The sequence below is a fragment of the Rhinolophus sinicus genome, linkage group LG11 (genome assembly GCF_036562045.2).
Source record: "Rhinolophus sinicus isolate RSC01 linkage group LG11, ASM3656204v1, whole genome shotgun sequence".
NCBI lineage: Eukaryota > Metazoa > Chordata > Mammalia > Chiroptera > Rhinolophidae > Rhinolophus > Rhinolophus sinicus.
The window spans coordinates 39,330,969-39,348,945 of record NC_133760.1 but is presented as its reverse complement, the minus strand read 5'-3'; the positions used below and the strand labels follow the sequence as shown (position 1 = coordinate 39,348,945).

Below are 17,977 nucleotides of genomic sequence, written 5' to 3'. Positions count from 1 at the left end.
GAGCGGGAACCATCAGAACTTAAGTAGCTTAACAGAACGAATGCAGTCATTTCTGAAGTGGGTTGTTAACTTATTACTTGCTCTTTTATTTTTCATTTGCTTCAGATCAGGGCCTGTGGATTCTGGGGCCTTGGGAATGGCAGCTGGGATTTGAATATTTAATGTGGAGGACTTCCCACCACTCTGCCTCATTACTGACACTCGCTCTCATCACTCATCAGAAGACTGGTAGCCCCTCAAGGAAGAGTGGGAGATTGTACTGTGTCTTTCACATGCGCTTTGTCAAAACTCTGATTATTTGTCTAAGCTGTCTGTACATGGTCCCATGCTGAAGGGAAAGGACCCTGGTAGGAGCTGGTTTTCACGAGCCCACACAATTCATTAAGGACTTTACAGATCCAGCTCTCATTACCTGGGGCCGTATGCTAAAACAATGCTATTACTATATATTACCAATGGTCGCGGTAGTGACCGTGTTCAACCTACCTTACAATGGGCCAGGCAAGTTACACGTGCTATTTTGAATCTTTATAAAAGCCCCTTTTATAAATAAGGAAACAGAGTTCTCAGTTCCTAAGCTTTAAATCCTGATTCAGACACCAACGTTTATGCTTTGCCTTTTGTGGTGGGAATTGAAATTGCCCTTTTCTATCTTACATGGTGGGGAGTAGGAATGGTAGAGTAGGCCTTTGAATGTAATCTCCCGTTATTTCCACACCCTTTTTTGGTTATTTCAGTGAATGCGGGCAGCCTGTATATACAGTTCCCAACGTTGCATTTCTTCCTTCCAGGTTAGGGTCCCCATGGGGGTAATTCGGTGTGGGCCTCAGGAAACTGGGCCAGACACAAAACAGACTAAAACACCGAGCACATGGATTTATTTGGATCATGTTCCCCTCTGAAGCTAGGCTGGCCTCTGCCTATTGGAGGTGAACATTTCGATGCTGCACGTGGATCAATATTTACCAGGCACAGCTTAAGGTATTGATCAGAAGAGCAATCTATTGTGTGTGTAGGGGAATACAGTAGGCTACGCAGGCAGCTTAGGTAATGAAAAGGACACAGACTCTGCCATCTAATAGATGCGGATTTGAATTTTGTCTCCACAACCAACCTGGTGACTTCAAGCACTTTTCTTGATCATTCTGAGCCTCAGTTGCCTTGTTTGTAGAATGCACCCACTTCGTAGGCTTGTTCTGAGGAAATTATAGCTGCCAGTTAGTTGCCAAGGCTTCCTACTCTTCAGGCTGTGATAACTGCTTTAAGTGTACTGTGTGTGTTTATGCTTTCATTAATGTTTGGACGCACAGTTATTTACTTTGAATATTAGACCACCAGTTTCTGCTATGATATTTTCCTTTACTTTTTCCTTGTTTTGGTGGTTGTTGAAGTTGTTTTTGAACATACCAGCCTATCCCTGCTCTACTCGATACAGAGGACATGTTTGGTGGCCACTGTGGAATTCTGAGACGTGAGCAGGATACTCCTGGGAGCTATTGTGGGATCAAAGGAAAGAATCTAAGCAGAAGGCAAAACACAGAGCACTCTTCACACAGCTGTTATGTAGCTGCCCTTCTCTCTGGGAGAATTCCTTGGAGCTCCCAGCTCTCAAGGGTCCAACCTCACAGGGCTTGGGGTACTGAATTTAACAAAGAATATTGTCCCTTTGCTAATTCCCTTAGCTCTTTATTTATATCTTGTCTGTGGACTTTATCAAGTATTACTTCATACCATACTTATTTTCTAAGAATCTTATCACTGTTTTTATATTATAAAGTCACTATCAATTCCATAGAAACTAGTTCACAGTTGGCACACGGCAGGTACTTAGGGTTTTTTTCTTTCCCCTGTTGTTTCTTTTGATTTGAGGTGGAAATCAAAAGGAGGGAATTGCCATTTTAATTAATCCCACAATACCTTGTGAGGTTGTTATGCAAATATGTTTAGTTAAACAAATACTGTCTAAAGCTAGAATCTGGGTATATAAATAGAAACATACATAGTCCCTGCCCTTGAGATTCCCAGTTTATCCCAGTAAAATAGTCACACAATCAGAACATTTCATAATAATGCACTGGATATTATATCAGAAAAGAAGAGGAGTCATATTATCTGGGATTTTAGGAAAAGCTTCTGGACATGGCACCTTTGATGAACTTGAATGAATGAATGAACGGATAAAAGCCATCCTAAGGAAAAAAGAAGAGGGGTACATTTCTGGCAAAGAAAAGAGCATAAGCAAAGCCAGAAGATGTGTGACAACAGATCTGTGGGAAATTTGGTGTTTCATCAGAGTTTGGGGGAAGAAGTTAAAAACAGTTATTATACCATAAAGGACAAAGTGAAATATTTTGGAGGTGAGGAAGGGAGAGTGGGTAGGGGCCAAATTAAAACTGGTAATTCTAGATCATACTAAGATGAAGATGTTATCGATAAACAATGTGACTTGGTTAAAATTGCCTTTAGCTAGATCAGTGTGGCTACTCCTTTTTAAGTGGTAGGACTTGGTGATGGGATCCATGTGGCTGGGGAAGAAGAAAAGTAATGTATATATTTTAAAATTACTTTTTATTTTTCAATTACTGTTGACATACAATATTATATTTCAGGTGTACAACATAGTGATTAGATATTTACATAACTTACTAATTGATCACCCCGGTAAGTCTAATATCCATCTGACACCATACCTAGTTATTGCAATATTATTGACTATATTCCCTGTGCTGTACATTACATCCCCATGACTGTTTTTATAACTGGCAACTTGCACCTCTTAATCCCTTCTCCCTTTTCACCCATTCCCCCAACCCCTTCCGTCTGACAACAGTCAAAATGTTCTCTGTATCTATGATTTTGTTTCTGTTCTGTTTGTTTATTTATTGATTGATTTAAAATGAAAGTTTATTGGGGTGACAATTGTTAGTAAAGTTACATAGATTTCAGGTGTACAATTCTGTAATACATTATCCATATCTCACATTGTGTGTTCACCACCCAGAGTCAGTTCTCTTTCCATCACCATATATTAGACCCCCGTTTGCCCCCCTCCCCCATTACCCTCTTGTAACCCCTAAACTATTGTCTATATCTATGAGTTTTTGTTTCTTCATTTGTTTGTCTTGTTCTTTTGTTGTCTTCAGTTTTATATACCACATATCAGTGAAATCATGTGGTTCTCTGCTATTTCTGTCTGACTTATTTCGCTTAGCATTACACTCTCAAGCTTTATCCATGTTGTCACAAATGGTACTATTTCATGTTTTCTTACTGCTGAGTAGTATTCCAGTGTGTATATATACCACAACTTCTTTATCCATTCATCTATCGAAGGACATTTTGGTTGTTTCCATGTCTTGGCCACCGTAAATAAAGCTGCAATGAACATTGGAGCACACATGTCTTTATGGATAAATGTTTTCAGATTTTTTGAGTAGATACCCAGGAGTGGGATTGCTGGGTCATATGGTAATTCTCTTCTTAATTTTTTTGTATTTGTTTGTTTTTTAGATTCCACATATGAGTGAAATCATATGTTATTTGTCTTTCTCAGTCTGGCTTACTTCACTTAGCATAATACCCTTTAGGTCCATCCATGTTGTTATAAATGGCAAGAGTTCATTCTTTTTTATGGCTGAGTAATATATTCTATTATATATACATGTACCACCTCTTCTTTATCCATTCATCTGTCAATGGATAATTAGGTTGCTTCTATGTCTTGACTATTGTAAATAATGCTGCAATGATCACAGGGATGCATATATCTTTTCAAGTTAGTGTTTTGGGTAGAGTAATCTTAGTTGTAAGTCCTTGCTTTTTATCACATTGAATATTTTGTGCCAATCCCTTCTGGCCTGCAGTTTCTGTTGAGAAATCAGCTGACAGTCTTATAAGTTACTAGTTGCCTTCCTCTTGATGCTTTTAGGATTCTCTTCTTTGTCTTTAACCTTTGCCATTTTAATTATAATGTGTTTAGCTGTGGGATGTTTAGGTTCAACTTGTTTGGGACTCTCTGTGCTTCCTGGGCTTGTATATCTATTTCCTTCATCAGGTTAGGGAAGTTTTCAGTCATTATTTCTTCAAATAGGTTCTCAATTCCTTGCTTTCTCTCTTCTCCTTCTGGTATCCCTGTGATGTGAATGTTGTTACCACTTGATGTTGTCCCAGAGGCCCCTTAAACTATCCTCATTTTTTTGGATTCTTTTTTCTTATTGATGTTTTGATTGGGTGTTTTCTGCTATCTTGTCTTCCATTCATCTAGTATGCTAGTGATTCCTTCCAGGGCATTCTTCATTTCAGTTATTGTATTCTTTATTTCGACTAATTGTTTTTTATGGTTTCTATGTCCCTTTTTATGCTTGCTATCTTTTTGTTGAAGTTCTCACTAAATTCCTTAAGTATTGTTATAATCATTGTTTTGAACTCTGTCTCTAGTAGGTGGCTTGCCTTCATTTAATTTAGTTTTTTTTTCTGGATTTTCCCCCTGTTCTTTTATTTGGGACGTATTTCTTTGTTTTCTCATTTTGGCTGCTTCTTTGTTTTTGTTTCTGTGTATTAGGTAGATCTGCTATGTCTCCCAGTCTTGGCCAGGTGGCCTTATATAGTAGGTGTCCTGTGGGGCCCAGTAGCACAGTGTCCTGGTCACCTGAGCTGGGTGCTCTAGGAGTGTCCCTTGTGTGAGTTGTGTGTGCCCTCCCTCCTGTTATAGTTGAGACTTGATTGCTCTTGGTATGTCAATGATCCTCAGGCTGACTGGCTGTGGGATTTGACCATGTCCACAGCTTATAGGCTACTGTGTGGGGGCTTACCCCACCGAGTGGGATTCACCCCAGTTGGCTCTGATGCCTTTTGAGGCTGCCCTTTCTGTGTGCAACCCTACTGTTACTCTACCCAGTAACCTGTGAGTCCTGTGGTTTTCTAGTCTGGCTGGTGGGAATAGGCACTTTCCTAACCCTGTATGAACAGTACAGTAGATACTTTAATCTTTTCAGATGGTTCTTTCCATGATCTGGGTAGTTTTGTCACACATATGCACCAAATGTGCTCAATAAACACTTAAGGGACACCCTCTGCAGATGTCTGGAGTTCTCTCTGTGTACCTACCTCCTCACTGGTACCCTGTGCTGCCACTTTGGTTTCACTGGACCTTATATAATATTTGTCTCCTCAACTCAGGGAGTCTGCTAGGTTCTGCCTGGTTTCCTCTCCCTGTGCAGAGGTCTGGACACTCTGTTAAGAGAGCACATTGAGGTACTCATAGGGATCACCTTAATTGTTTCCTGTCTCTCAGGGATCACCGTCTTTGTTGCTTGATGTCCAGTGTGCTAAAAACTTTTATTCCATATATTTCATCTGCTCTTTGTTGTTTTAGATGTAAGGGTGAATTCAGTCTCTGTTACTCTATCTTGTATGCCCAATTTTAAATAATGAAAAATATAGACAATAATTAAGTTAGACTTAAAATTGGCCATCACCTTATATTCGAGCAATACCTACTGTTAACAATTTTTAGTGATTTTATCCATAAATCTTGCATACTGTGTAGTAAAAATGGTTTTTGGGGTCAGATAGACGTAGGACTAACCTGCCACTTATTTTTTGTGTTACCTTTTGTAAGTTACTAAAGCTCTTTAACCTTAATTTTCTCATCTGTAACATACAGGTTATGGTGTTTATCTCACAGATTGTTGCAAGGACTAAATAAAACTGTTTTTGCAAAACACCTGGTGTAGTGCCAGGCATATAATGAGTGCCTGAGAATGGACAATTAATGATTATGGTCAGCAGTAGGGAGAAAATAAGACAGAAAGAAGTAGATTTGAGCATGAAGATAGAATTTTATGAGTTCTGGGGACCATGCCACAAAATGTTGTGGCACATTCTTGGTATGGCAGTTTTGGGCATTAGGTCCTTGATGCTTGGATTTGGTAGTAATTCAGAAAGTTTCATAGTTGAATTGCATGAGAAATGCAGCGGGGGTGGAGAAGCACAGGAACTCATATTGAAGATGTAGATGGATAGGTATCAGTGAGGCAAAATCATAACCATCATAGAAGAGGGGAATTAGAGCATTAGAGGTGGGGGGAGTGACATAAGGGTTCACCCATGCAGCTCTAGGCAGACAAATAAACCCACTAGGACAGTCTAAGCTCCCGTGGGCCAGTTCTTCGGTCCTGGAATTGCTTGTTCTCTGGGCAGGGGAGGGGAAAGTGAAATGGTTGAGTTTTAGCATGAAAGGACTTAGCAGAAAGCAAATTTAGGTTCTTTTTTTAAACTATAAGAGCTCTAGGGTAACATGAATAATATGATCTAGCCATTCACTTTCCCTTGATGGATTTCTTTATATCATCAAATTACATCATTTGCCCTTGCTACTAGTTAGAGTTTTTAACTCTCTATCTTGGTTGGGCCAGACGTGGTATGGAAGGTGACTCAAGGTCAGTAATTTGGTCTCTGGCTCCTAAGTTTTCACTCTGTTGTCTTTCTTTAGTAGATAAAAGGGGCCCATGAGCACTATAATCTGTTGAGTGAATTTCATTTATAACTTTAAAAGGGGTTGTCTAAAGCCTTAAAAAATTTCCCAAGGTGGGAGTTTTAATATTCAGAGATGCAGCCTACTTTTGGAAGCTGAACTCTTTTGTTGCTGACAAAAATCAGAAAAGCTCTGGAGTTTGGGGGAAAGAGTCTTGTTTTTTAAATTGCTTCTAAAATCACTGTGTTATTGTTAGAAAAATGTTCACTTTGTGGATAATGGGGACATAATTTCTATCCCTATGCCTGCCCTACCCTCGGGGCTCAGTGTTTCACGCTGCTTGAAACATCAGTTATGGGCTTTGTGTATTGCCTTCTTGAACTGGGGTCAGTCATTCCAAAATCTCTCTTTCAATTCAACACAGTCATCCTGTGGTGTGTTTTTAAAAGCTGCCTCTGTATCACCCCAATCTTCTTTTTCCAGAGGGCAGAAATCAGACACATGGTGACCCCAGGCTTATGTCTTTAATATTGGCAAAGGCATGTCATCAGGACGAAGACTACAGAAAGAGGCTCCACTGAGGGGAAAAAGAGTGCCTCAACCCGAAACTTTTCTTCCATACCTTCCCTGGCATAATGCAGGGGTGTGTAAGCTTGGACTACTGACAATCTGTGCTGGATGATTCTCTGTTGTGGGAGGCTGTCTTGCCCCTCCTAGGGTGTTTAGCAGCATCCTTGGTCTCCACATGCTATATGTCAGTAGCATCCCCTCTGCCCCCAGTTCTGACAACAAAAAATGTCCTCAGACATTGCTATATGTCCACTGGGTGGAGGCAAAATAACCGTCGATTGAAAACTACTGTTATCTAGTTCAAGGCCTGGGCTTTAGAATCAGGAAGACCTTGGGAAAATGTGACTGTCGTTTATCAGCTGTGTGGCTTTGGGATACTTAATTGATCATTTATGCCTCAGTAGCTCCATCTGTACAGTAGGAATGTGACTACTACTTCATATGCTCGTTCTAAGGTTGAAGAGAAACAATGCCTGTAATAGCTCAGTGCCTGCTAAGGCTCTTCCTGTCTTGCCTCTCCTTCCTCCCTAGATTCCTAGTGTCTTACTTCCCCATCAGCTCCTGCTGGCCCAGGTCTTAGACTCCTCGCAGTATTCTGATGTTCTTACTGAGACCTGTTGTCTTGACTGGCCTGATTCATGACCTGCGACCTCATGGTGACTCTTGTACATTGATAGATTTTGGTGATAAGAAGACCTCGGTAGCTTTTGTGGGGTCATTCTTTAGTTATCTGAACTACTATTTCAATCTCTTTTAGCCCACTGAATTCAAAGGACCAAGCACATACATGACAAACACCAGGAAGAATTTCACGTTCCCTAGGAAAGAATTTCGGAACAATCATGGTTGCATCTGCTGGAGGGAATTATTGAGAGAGGATAGGACTTGCTTTTCTTGGAAATGGATTATAAATGAGTACGTGGCTCCTGCTTGGAGTTGTTTAGATATAGTCCATTTTGGAAGAGTAAGGAGAATTAAAGTTCTCGTCTCTTTTTTTTAAAAAAGATTTTATTGGGGAAGGGGAACAGGACTTTATTGGGGAACAGTGTGTACTTCCAGGACTTTTTTCCAAGTCAAGTAATTGTCCTTTCAATCTTAGTTGTGGAGGGCACAGCTCAGCTCCAGGTCCAGTTGCCATTGCTAGTTGCAGGGGGCACAGCCCACCATCCCTTGCGGGACTTGAGGAATTGAACTGGCAACCTTGTGGTTGAGAGCCCACTGGCCCATGTGGGAATCGAACTGGCAGCCTTCGGAGTTAGGAGCATGGAGCTCTAACTGCTTGAGCCACTGGGCCGGCCCTAAAGTTCTCTTCTAATATTACTAAGAGAAACTGTGTCTAGAGTGAGTTCTAAAAAATAGTAATATGTTTGCACAGGGCAATGAAAATAGGAAAATCCAAGTTACAGTTTAGAGGAGAGGTCATAAATGGAAAAAGGTGAATTACAAGACGAGAGGCCATTAAAGTGAAGACCTCAATCGTAAGCAAAGTAGGTAGGTTATGCCTAGTGGTATTTAAAAAAAGACTGGACACGTTCAGGATTCCATGGCAAATGTAGGTGAAATCCATGTGCAGGGAATCATATCGGAGAATGTAGGAAAAGGGGACATTCTGATGGTGACGTAAAGGGCATGATTAGCTGCACATGTGCCTGGGTTAGAAAGTTTGTGTCTCCACAACTTCTACCTCCAGGATTTGAGCAAAAACAAGATGAGTATTCATTTCATCTCTTCTCAATGTCCTCTATGGGCGTACGGAATGGGAGCAGAAAGAAAGCTGGGGACCAGTGTACTGAGTGGATAAGGAAGGATCCCTACTTTTGATATCTGTGGTACAGAGAAGGCTTAGGTGACCTACCTCTTCGTTCCCTAATTCGATAGTGGAAAAGGAGATTAATCATTTTTTGGGGTAATTAATAGGAGCACTGAACCTTTTGTTCACATGTATACAAATCATTAACAGAGCAAAGTACCAGCTGGAGGCAGGTGATTTTCTAACTCCTCCAGAGAATTCTTTGGTGATGAACAGTTTTCAAATTTTCAAGCTGCATTTCTATCTTAAAAAAGGTTTATAGGAAGTGAGTGTTAATACCCATGTTTAGATACCTCTGGTGGCAGACCAGTGTCTTAGTCGAGTATCCCAAGTAGTCTACTCATTCTTCAGGATCCTTTCAAATCCTCATCTGCCTGTGTCAGCATTCAGCTTTTCCTCTCTAATATGTGACTTTTCCATTCCCTGGCCAGCCCAGGTCCTTTAGGTTTTCTCATATCAGATTTAATTCCCCAGGTCATCCTCTGGGAACAGATGAGTCATTGATCCAAAATTTGGACCCTCTTTACTTTTTCAAATGTTGCTGCTGGTCTTTAGGTGTGGAGCCAAGTGGACTTCTTTATGGAATACTTCAGTGTTTTGGAAAATAACTGACCTTCAGTGGCCTGAAAAAGTCCCATAAATGAAAGCTAGTCTTTGTGAAAGGATCTCCCTTTCTGTCCTTGCTTCCTTCCCTTCTTTCTTTGTTTTTTTTTTTTCCAGCTTTGAGTACCCATTATGTGCTAAATTCAATATCCATTTAGTTTCAAAGAGTGAATAGTCTTCAAGCTTGGTTAAACTAAGACAGAGAAAGGTGGAAGAGTATCAACACAGTACAAAATCAGGCCTCATAAATACCTGGAACCAATAAGCCAAGAAGCAGTGGGAGCTTCTTCTTCTGTTCCTTGATAAATACTCTAAATTCTCGTTATACTGGATACGCTTATCCTAGGATGCACATAAGTATTTCCTGACTCTCTGCCTTTGCATGTGTTGTTTCTGCTAGCAGTAATGCCTTCTTCCCTTTACATTATTGTCTATTGAAATCCTACCCATCTTTCAATTCATCTTCATCCATAAAACCGTTCTAAGATCCTTTTGTAGTCGTGTTTAATATTATCTTCTCAGTTAGACCATAGTGATCTGAAGATCATAAATCAATATTTTAATTACCTTTGTGTCCTTCATCAGCTCTTAATAATCAATTAGCTTATAGTAGGTGCTTAGAATATTTGATGACTGGATGAATACAGTAGCTAATACTTATTGTATACTTACTAAGTGAAGGTTACTAGGTTAGGTTGGGGTGGGGGTAGTAAATGAAGACTAAGACGTGGTCTTTAGCAGTGTGTACTCCTCTGTTTGTGTTGTTGCATATACCTACCAATAAAACAAAAAAAGTTTTTTGTCTTTAAATATGTTAGAAATAGTATGCCAACTCTATATTGTTCCCTAAATGCAGGCAGAAAAGGGAGAGGAGGTGGATTGCGAACCTTTGCAAGGTGACTACTTTAATGCTCATTTATATGTAAGTTCTGGTCTATTTGTTGCATTGCTGCTGTGGCATGGCAAGACTTTAAAATATTTGCATGGTATGGGATAGGGGTCAGTATGGGAAGTATTTATACAAACAATGAATTTTCAGTATTTCAGATATGACCACTCCATACATTCAGAGAAGCATAGGGAGTTATAGAGTAAGGGGAGCGCAATGTCTGAAGCAGTTGGGGCTCAATAAGTATTTGTTAGGAAGGAAGAAGGAAGAAGAGAAACAATACAAAGCAACTAACGTGTCCGAATAAACAGAAGCTACTAAGAACAAGACCAAAATGGAGTCAACAAATGTGAACCAAAATTGGAGACCAGTAAGGCAAATGAGATATAATTCTTCTAATTAATATTTTATTAACAATAATATAACAACTTAATGTGTTTTTCCCCTTGCACTAGGCACCTCACATATATTAACACATTTATTATTTAGAAGAGCATTTAATTATAGTTACCATTATTGTTACTTTATAGACGAAGAAATTAAGGTTCCGAGGGAAAAGAAGTTTGCCAAAGCTCACACCGCTAGCAAATGGCCAGTGTGGTCCCCTGTCCTCTGTAGAACAGGCTTCCGTGCTATCCAGGATGAGCCCTCCTAGGTGACCGACGCCTGCGGTGCCCAGGCCTCATCCTCTCAATTCATCCTTTTCAGCTCAGCTGAGCTGCACAATTGCTGTTCCTGCCCCCATCCCGCCTCCAGCGTGTGTACCATGGTCTTTTTCTGCTTTGCTGCTTAAGGAGTTTCTCTAAAGCTTCTGAAGGACACTTAGCACCTTATAGGCTCAGCCCTGAGATGCAAGGGAGCAGTCCTTCATCGGTGGGCAATGAGTCACTTCTGCCCTTCAGCTGGACAATTCCGAGGTGCTTTCTGCATGGCTTCCAGAGCTTCCCTGGTGGCACTGAGCTCTAATTGTCCCAGAAGTAAACAGCTCAACAACCCAGTCCTCAGTTTCCCTCATTCTCCCTTTTACTCCCACCCTCCTGCACTCTTCCTTCTGATATCATCGCCACTCGACTCCTTGTCTCAGGCTCTGCTTTCAGAGACCAAATCTAGACTCCAGTTAATCAGCCCCATGTGTTACATTAAGCCTCTTCGGGTGTCTTAAAGGACCAGCAGGTAGCTGAAGCTGTTAAGCTGTCGGTACCATTGCTTGAGAATTATGCCTTGTACGATAGGGAAGGATGTGTTTTTTTAAAAGCCCATCTTTTGATGTTTTGGTAGTTAAAGTCATCTGGAGCTTTCTCATTTCTTCATCTATGTTCCTGTAATGGAAACGTGTAAGGTTGATTTCTGGGAATTGGTGCTTATTTAAGAAAAAAAGTTAAGAGGAAATAAAGGCAGCTACGTGTGTTGCAACTTTCGGAGACTGATTTTGGATTGCTGAGTGGGTCGTAGACGTCAGTGGACAGCAGGGGGCAGCCTGACCCCGGGCGCTCAGGGAAGACTGCCTCCGATGGCTGCTGTTTCTTTCTCCGTCTGTGCACAGTTCGTAAAACTAAATAGTTGTGTGGAAGCAGATTGATTTTGTTTTCTTCTTCTTTATGAAGGACTTGAGTGAGGGACCAGGGTTCACTCTGCAGCACATCACAGACAGCGTGCGTCTTCCCATCTCACCTCCAAGGGCCTTTTGATTACAGGGAAGAGGCACCAACTCCAAACAGGGTGCGTCCAAGGACGCTGAGAGTTGCCTCCCCTTCCTTTGTTGTTTTCAAGTACTGTCAAAGAACTGCTGTGTGTGGGAGAAAAAAGCACGGAGGTCCTCCCGGGAAGGAGAAGAGTGGACTGCTCCTTTGGAAAAATTCTCCCTTCTGCCTGGCTGACCTCATCCAGTCCGGTGATTTAAACTAGTATCTCTAAGGAAGGTAATTCCTAATTTGATGCCTCAATCCCAAACATATTTCCAGAATCCCAGATTTTTATATTTCTATATCCAGTTATCTAGCTGATATCTCGCATGGCATCTGAATCTGGCCGAAAAAACTATTTCTAACCCCCACTTTTCTTTCCCATGCCTATTTTTCTCATTCCAATACCAGCCATCACCGCTCATGCAATTGCTTGAGCCCCAAACCCACCAATGATGCTTTTCTCACCTTCTCCCACATTCGGTGAATTCATATGCAAGTTCTGTTGACCCTATACCCGTCTCCTCCGACACCTCCTTCCTCTCTCTTGCCTGGTCCCTCTTACTGGACTCTACACTCCCACCCTGCCCTGCTAATCTTGTCTCTACACTTATGCCAGGATGATTTTTTAAGGGAATTCAGATCATTCCTCGGCTTAAAGCCTTCCAGTGGATTCTATTGCCCTTGTAATAAAATTCATACACCTTCATGGACGTACCAAGTCTCATATTATGTACCCAGGGCCTGCTGCTCCTTCCTCACCTCAGACTCCTCCTCCTCACTCTTCTTGGTTCCAGACATCTTGGCCTTCTTGCTGTTGTTCTTAAGCAGCCTTAGACTTTTGCACCAAATACTCTCTCCTGCTTTTATACTCTCATGTATGGCCATTCCATGGATAGCCCTTCGTGTCATTCATGTCTCAGCGGAAATGTCATCTTTCACGGAAAGTGTCTCTGGTCATTTCAACCATAATCATCACCCAGTCACTCTCATGTCCCTCTCTTTTAATCCCCTGTAAACACTGATACTCGATGCATTTGTCTTGCTCATTTATTTGTTAGTTTGTTGTCTGTCTTCCCCCACTAGAATGCAAACTCCATGAAGGGTAAGATCATGTCTGCTTTGGACACTCAACCACATCCTGGTGACCAAACCAGGCCTAACACATGAAAGGTGCTCAATGAATGTTTGTTGAATAGAGAAATGATTAAATGGGTGGAAATATCCTACCTGACACTGCTGAGGGTGGGCGGTAGGGTTCTCTACTACTACGTTTCTGTGTGATTGTGGGTGACATCCGTTTCCTTTTTCAGATTAATAATATTCTGTCATATGTTTATTCTAATCCATCAGTGTGCCTCTCACTTAGAAATTCCTGAAGAATTTTTTTGAGATAGTGAGAGTGGAAAAACCCCCTCGCTGTCTCAAAGTCTTGAACGCCCTTGAAACTAGTTGGAGCCACTAAGACTTAATGGTCCCCATTTATGTACTTTCATGTAAAGGATCAAAACTTGAAGTTGCTGGAGTTTTCAGTCTCCTCTGAAACTGATCCATGTCATGAGACAGAGACCCAGCTTACCCTTTCAAGATGGTGGTCTCCTGAGTGCGTGAACTGGAGGTCAGGCTGCCTTTCCTCTAAGCCTTTGACCAGTGGTACCTGGTTTGAAATTCTGGATCTGCTATTTCAGGAACAATTTAAGCACGGCGTGTCCATTCTATCTTATTGTGCTTTAGGTTTTGTCTAAATGAGGCAACAGTTATGGACCCAGACTCTTCAGGATGCTAAAGTGCTATTCATAACTAGCCAGGAAAGGTCACCAAATAAATACTTTGACGTCTGCTCTAAGGGAGATTAGTGGAAGTCTTGACTTTGTGTTCTCCTGGATCCCAGGATGTGGGAGCATTTTTATTCCCTTTCAATTCCTTTGTTGCTCTGGGATTCCGATGTGCTACTAAGCTTTAATTTCTTGAAAAGCTGTTTCATCAACCCTGTTGATTGTATGCTAAGTTTCCCTCCTCCCCCTCGCCTACATTTGGGTCAGCCTGTACCAAAGGAGAAGGTTATCTGGTCTGTTAAACCTTTGACTTGGTGTCTTTTGAAGAGCGCATTTTGCATTTTGTTATGTCAGGATTGTAATTAGATCCGTTAATTAAGGGAAGAATGAACTTTTCCCAAACTCTGTACCTCTTTGAAATTTTGATAAGTTTGCTTAGGTTGCTGCTGACCTTTCTAAGGGGATGCCACTGCTCATTAATTGGCAAATTTTAATGAGGAGAGTTGATGAATGTGCTGGCCTTGACAATAAATAAAGCTGGCTACCACCCCACGCCTTACCACCTTCAGCTGCTTCAAAGTGTGTGGCATTTCTTGACTAGTGACCATGAAACTTGGGACTCCCAGCTGACATTCTACCGTATGACTGGGCTGGGACCTCCTTACCCAGGCACTATCCAGAATGAGTTGTCATCCACCGCCTCATTTCTCTTTCATAATCATCTCATTATACCTGTTTTAGAGAGAGGAAAACTGAGGCCTAGAGAGTCTAATAACTTGTATAGGGTATAAACTACTTAGTAATGATGATGATAATAATAATGATAATAATAACCACTATTTAATTGAGTTCTAATTATGTGCTAGGTATTCTCTCAAGCTCTTTATGTGTGTTGTAGCGGTTGATACTGAGAATATCCCTACGAGAGACACTGTTTCTGTTCCCATGTTACAAAGGGGTACTGGAGACAGAGAGAGGTAGAGTAATTTGTCCAAAGTCACGCAGCTTACAAATAGTATAGAAGCACGATTTGAACCAAGGCAGCAGGTGCTAGAAACAAGACTCTCAGCCATGCTAAGTGGATGGCAGGCCAGAATTCCAACTAAGGTCTGCTCCATTTTAAAGCCTCTCTGCCCTCTTCTTTATCCATTTGCCTCATTAATTTAGATATACTAAGGGTATGTGTGTGTGTTTCTGTGCTTGCACTTAGAGTTTTAACTCACTAGGCATAATTAATTCTTCTAGAGTTGTAACAGCATCTAGAATATTCATTCTAGGTGTTAGAGTACTGAGAAGAATAAAATTCAGATACACACACATACACAATCCCCCCCCCAAAGATTTGTTTTCTTTTCTCCTTTTCAAATACGAGTCGCCACAGCCCCTCAAAACACCTAGTGAGCTGGGATACTTCAGAGAATAATTAGAGGTACAATATTTAGCCTATAGAGTGCAGTGATTGATGAAAAATTTACTTAGTGATCGAAGTGTGAGATGTAAATTTTGGCTCTATAGCTGTACTCACTTGGATTATAGTGAATGAGAGGGTGTCTTCTGCTTGGGAGTTTTGGTAGGAAATAGAACAAGCCTGGGGGCACGCCTAAGTAACTCTTCAGTGCTCCTTTTAAAGGTCTTCCAAAATGCTACCGTGTTTCCCCGAAAATAAGACCTAGCTGGACAATCAGTTCTAATGTGTCTTTTGGAGCAAAAATTAATATAAGACCTGGTCTTATTTTATTATAATATAAGACTGGGTCTTATATAATATAATATAATATAATATAATATAATATAATATAATATAATATAATATAATATAATATAATATAATATGGGGTCTTATATTAATTTTTGCTCCAAAGCTCCAACAGACTCATTAGAACTGATTGTCTGGCCAGGTCTTATTTTTGGGGAAACACGGTAGAACTTGTAGCAATTGTAAAATGTAGGGCTAACATCACTTTGCCCCTCGCTTAAACACTTACACTCCTTCTGATAATCTACAACCACAATAACTCTAAAAAGCAATTACTTAATACTCAACAGTTTAAAATACACACCAGCATTCATAGTTAAGACAAGCATTCCGCATTTTTGGTTAAAGATATCCTCTCTAGCAAAATGTCACTATTATTAGAATTTCTGTCTCTGAACCTTGCCCTAAGTGACTTCTTAGAAATGTCTTCAAACTGTTGGTGAAGATAATTTGACCTCACTGGGTAGCTGGTTCATTTGGGGAAATACTGTTTGCATTCCATCCTGCTTTATAGAGGAGAGGCACTGAGTCAGAGAATGTGGGGGTCTTTATCAGGGTACTACTTAGCAAGTACTTTGTTATGAATCTCAAAATAAACCCATGGTTTTGAATATCTGCCCTATGATTTGTTACTATGGTGAAAGCCTGTTTCACCCATAGAATTATGGACATGGAGTATAATATCTGGACAGGGATCCAGTTCACCTATCCAGAGGGGGAAAGTCACACTTTAAGTGAATGTCAGAGACAGATCTGGAACTCAGCTACCTGAGTCTAAGTCTCAGAAAAAAGGATTTCTGATTAAAAATATCTCCTGTGCTCATGGAAAAGGTTATTATAAACTGGGATTGCAGGAAGCAGTGAAATCAAAACTCTTTTACCAGGCATAGCCTTGCTCTTTTTTTTGGGAGAGCGAAAAGAGTTGGTTATTAAAGTGAGAAAAGAGTGCTGAGGTTGTTAAAGGGAGATCTAAGGAAGTTTTGTAGCGAGGGCAGTGTCTGTGTGGAGCCTTGGAAAACCAGATTAGAGTTCTGTTTCTAGATCTGGGTTTCCTACCCCATCACAGACCTTTTTCTCTTCTTGCTAAAGTGTGAACAACAAGAGGGCAACAACAACAACAAAAAAAAAAAAAAGAAAAGAAAAGAAAGCAACACATCTTCAGGAGTCCAGGGTGTTAAGACCCGCTTTTTTTTTGAGCTTCTGCTGCCGAGTGAAGAAAGAAGAGCATTTAATTTTTTGCAAAGCCCTAAATGCGTTAGAAATATAGTAAAAACAAAATCCAGAAAATCTGTGAATATTTCGTTTCAATTTGGATACTGAATAAACTAGCAAATTGGTAATGTTAATTAAAAAAAAATTCCTTATAATAAACTTAGACAAAAAAAGGAAAAAGCTATTGATACATGCAAGAACTTGGATGAATCTCAAAATCATTTATGTTGAATTACATAAGCTAGACCAAAAAAAAAACCAAGAATACATACTATATGATACCATTTCTTCTAGAAGATTCTAGAAAATACAAACAAGTCTATAGTAACAAAAAGCACCTTTCAGCTTTTGTCTTAGAGGGGCCAAGGTATAACTTTCTTTGGTCTTCATGCATCCCGGTTCATTTGGCACCAGCTGCCTCCAACATATCACTCAAGTTCAACTCAAACAAGATCAAAGTTGTGTACCTCAGGTGTCTCAGTGGGGAAATCGGTGCCACGTCTGCCCTGGCCACTGAGATCTGTCTCCTGAGTCTATCTCCAAAAATGTTTGGTGGTGATGTCACCAAAACAACCAGTGACTGGACGGGTCTAAGGATTATAGCGGACATGACCCTTCAGAACAGAAGGGCTCAGACTCAGGCGCTGCCTCCGCCCTGCTTATCACAGTCCTCCCAAAGGAGCCACCCAGAAACAGAAAGACGCAGAAAAACAGTAAACACAGTGGAAATAGCACTGTTGATGAGATTGTCAGCATTGCCTGACACATGTGGTACTGATCTTTAGCCAGAGAACTCTCTGGAACCATTAAAGAAATTCTGGGGACTGCCCAATCTGTGGGCTGCAATGTTGATGGCTGCCATCATCATGACGTCACAGATGACATCAACACAGGGGCAGTGGAATGCCCAGCTAGTTAAGAATGACTAAGGGAAATATTTCAATAAAGGATCATTTGAATACCAGTTAAAAGAATCCCCCACCATGGCCGGTTAGCTCAGTTGGTTAGAGTGTGGTGCTGGTAGCACCAAGTTTGCCAGTTCGATCCTGGCATGGGCCATTGTGAGCTGCGCCCTACTTAAAAAAAAAAAAAATCCTCCAAACCTAAAACACTCCTCCCTTAAAGCAAAAGCAAACAAACAAACAAAAAAAACAGATTAGTGGTTGGCTAGGGACAGAGTTGGAGAGTGGATTACAAATAGGAAA

The 17,977-nt window shown here is 40.8% G+C and overlaps 1 pseudogene; it reads left to right on the top strand.

Moving 5' to 3' along the window:
• Nucleotides 1-17,691, top strand: part of LOC141567650 (large ribosomal subunit protein uL11-like) — a 34,450-nt pseudogene extending 16,759 nt beyond the window's left edge.
• Nucleotides 17,692-17,977: the final 286 nt, after the last annotated feature.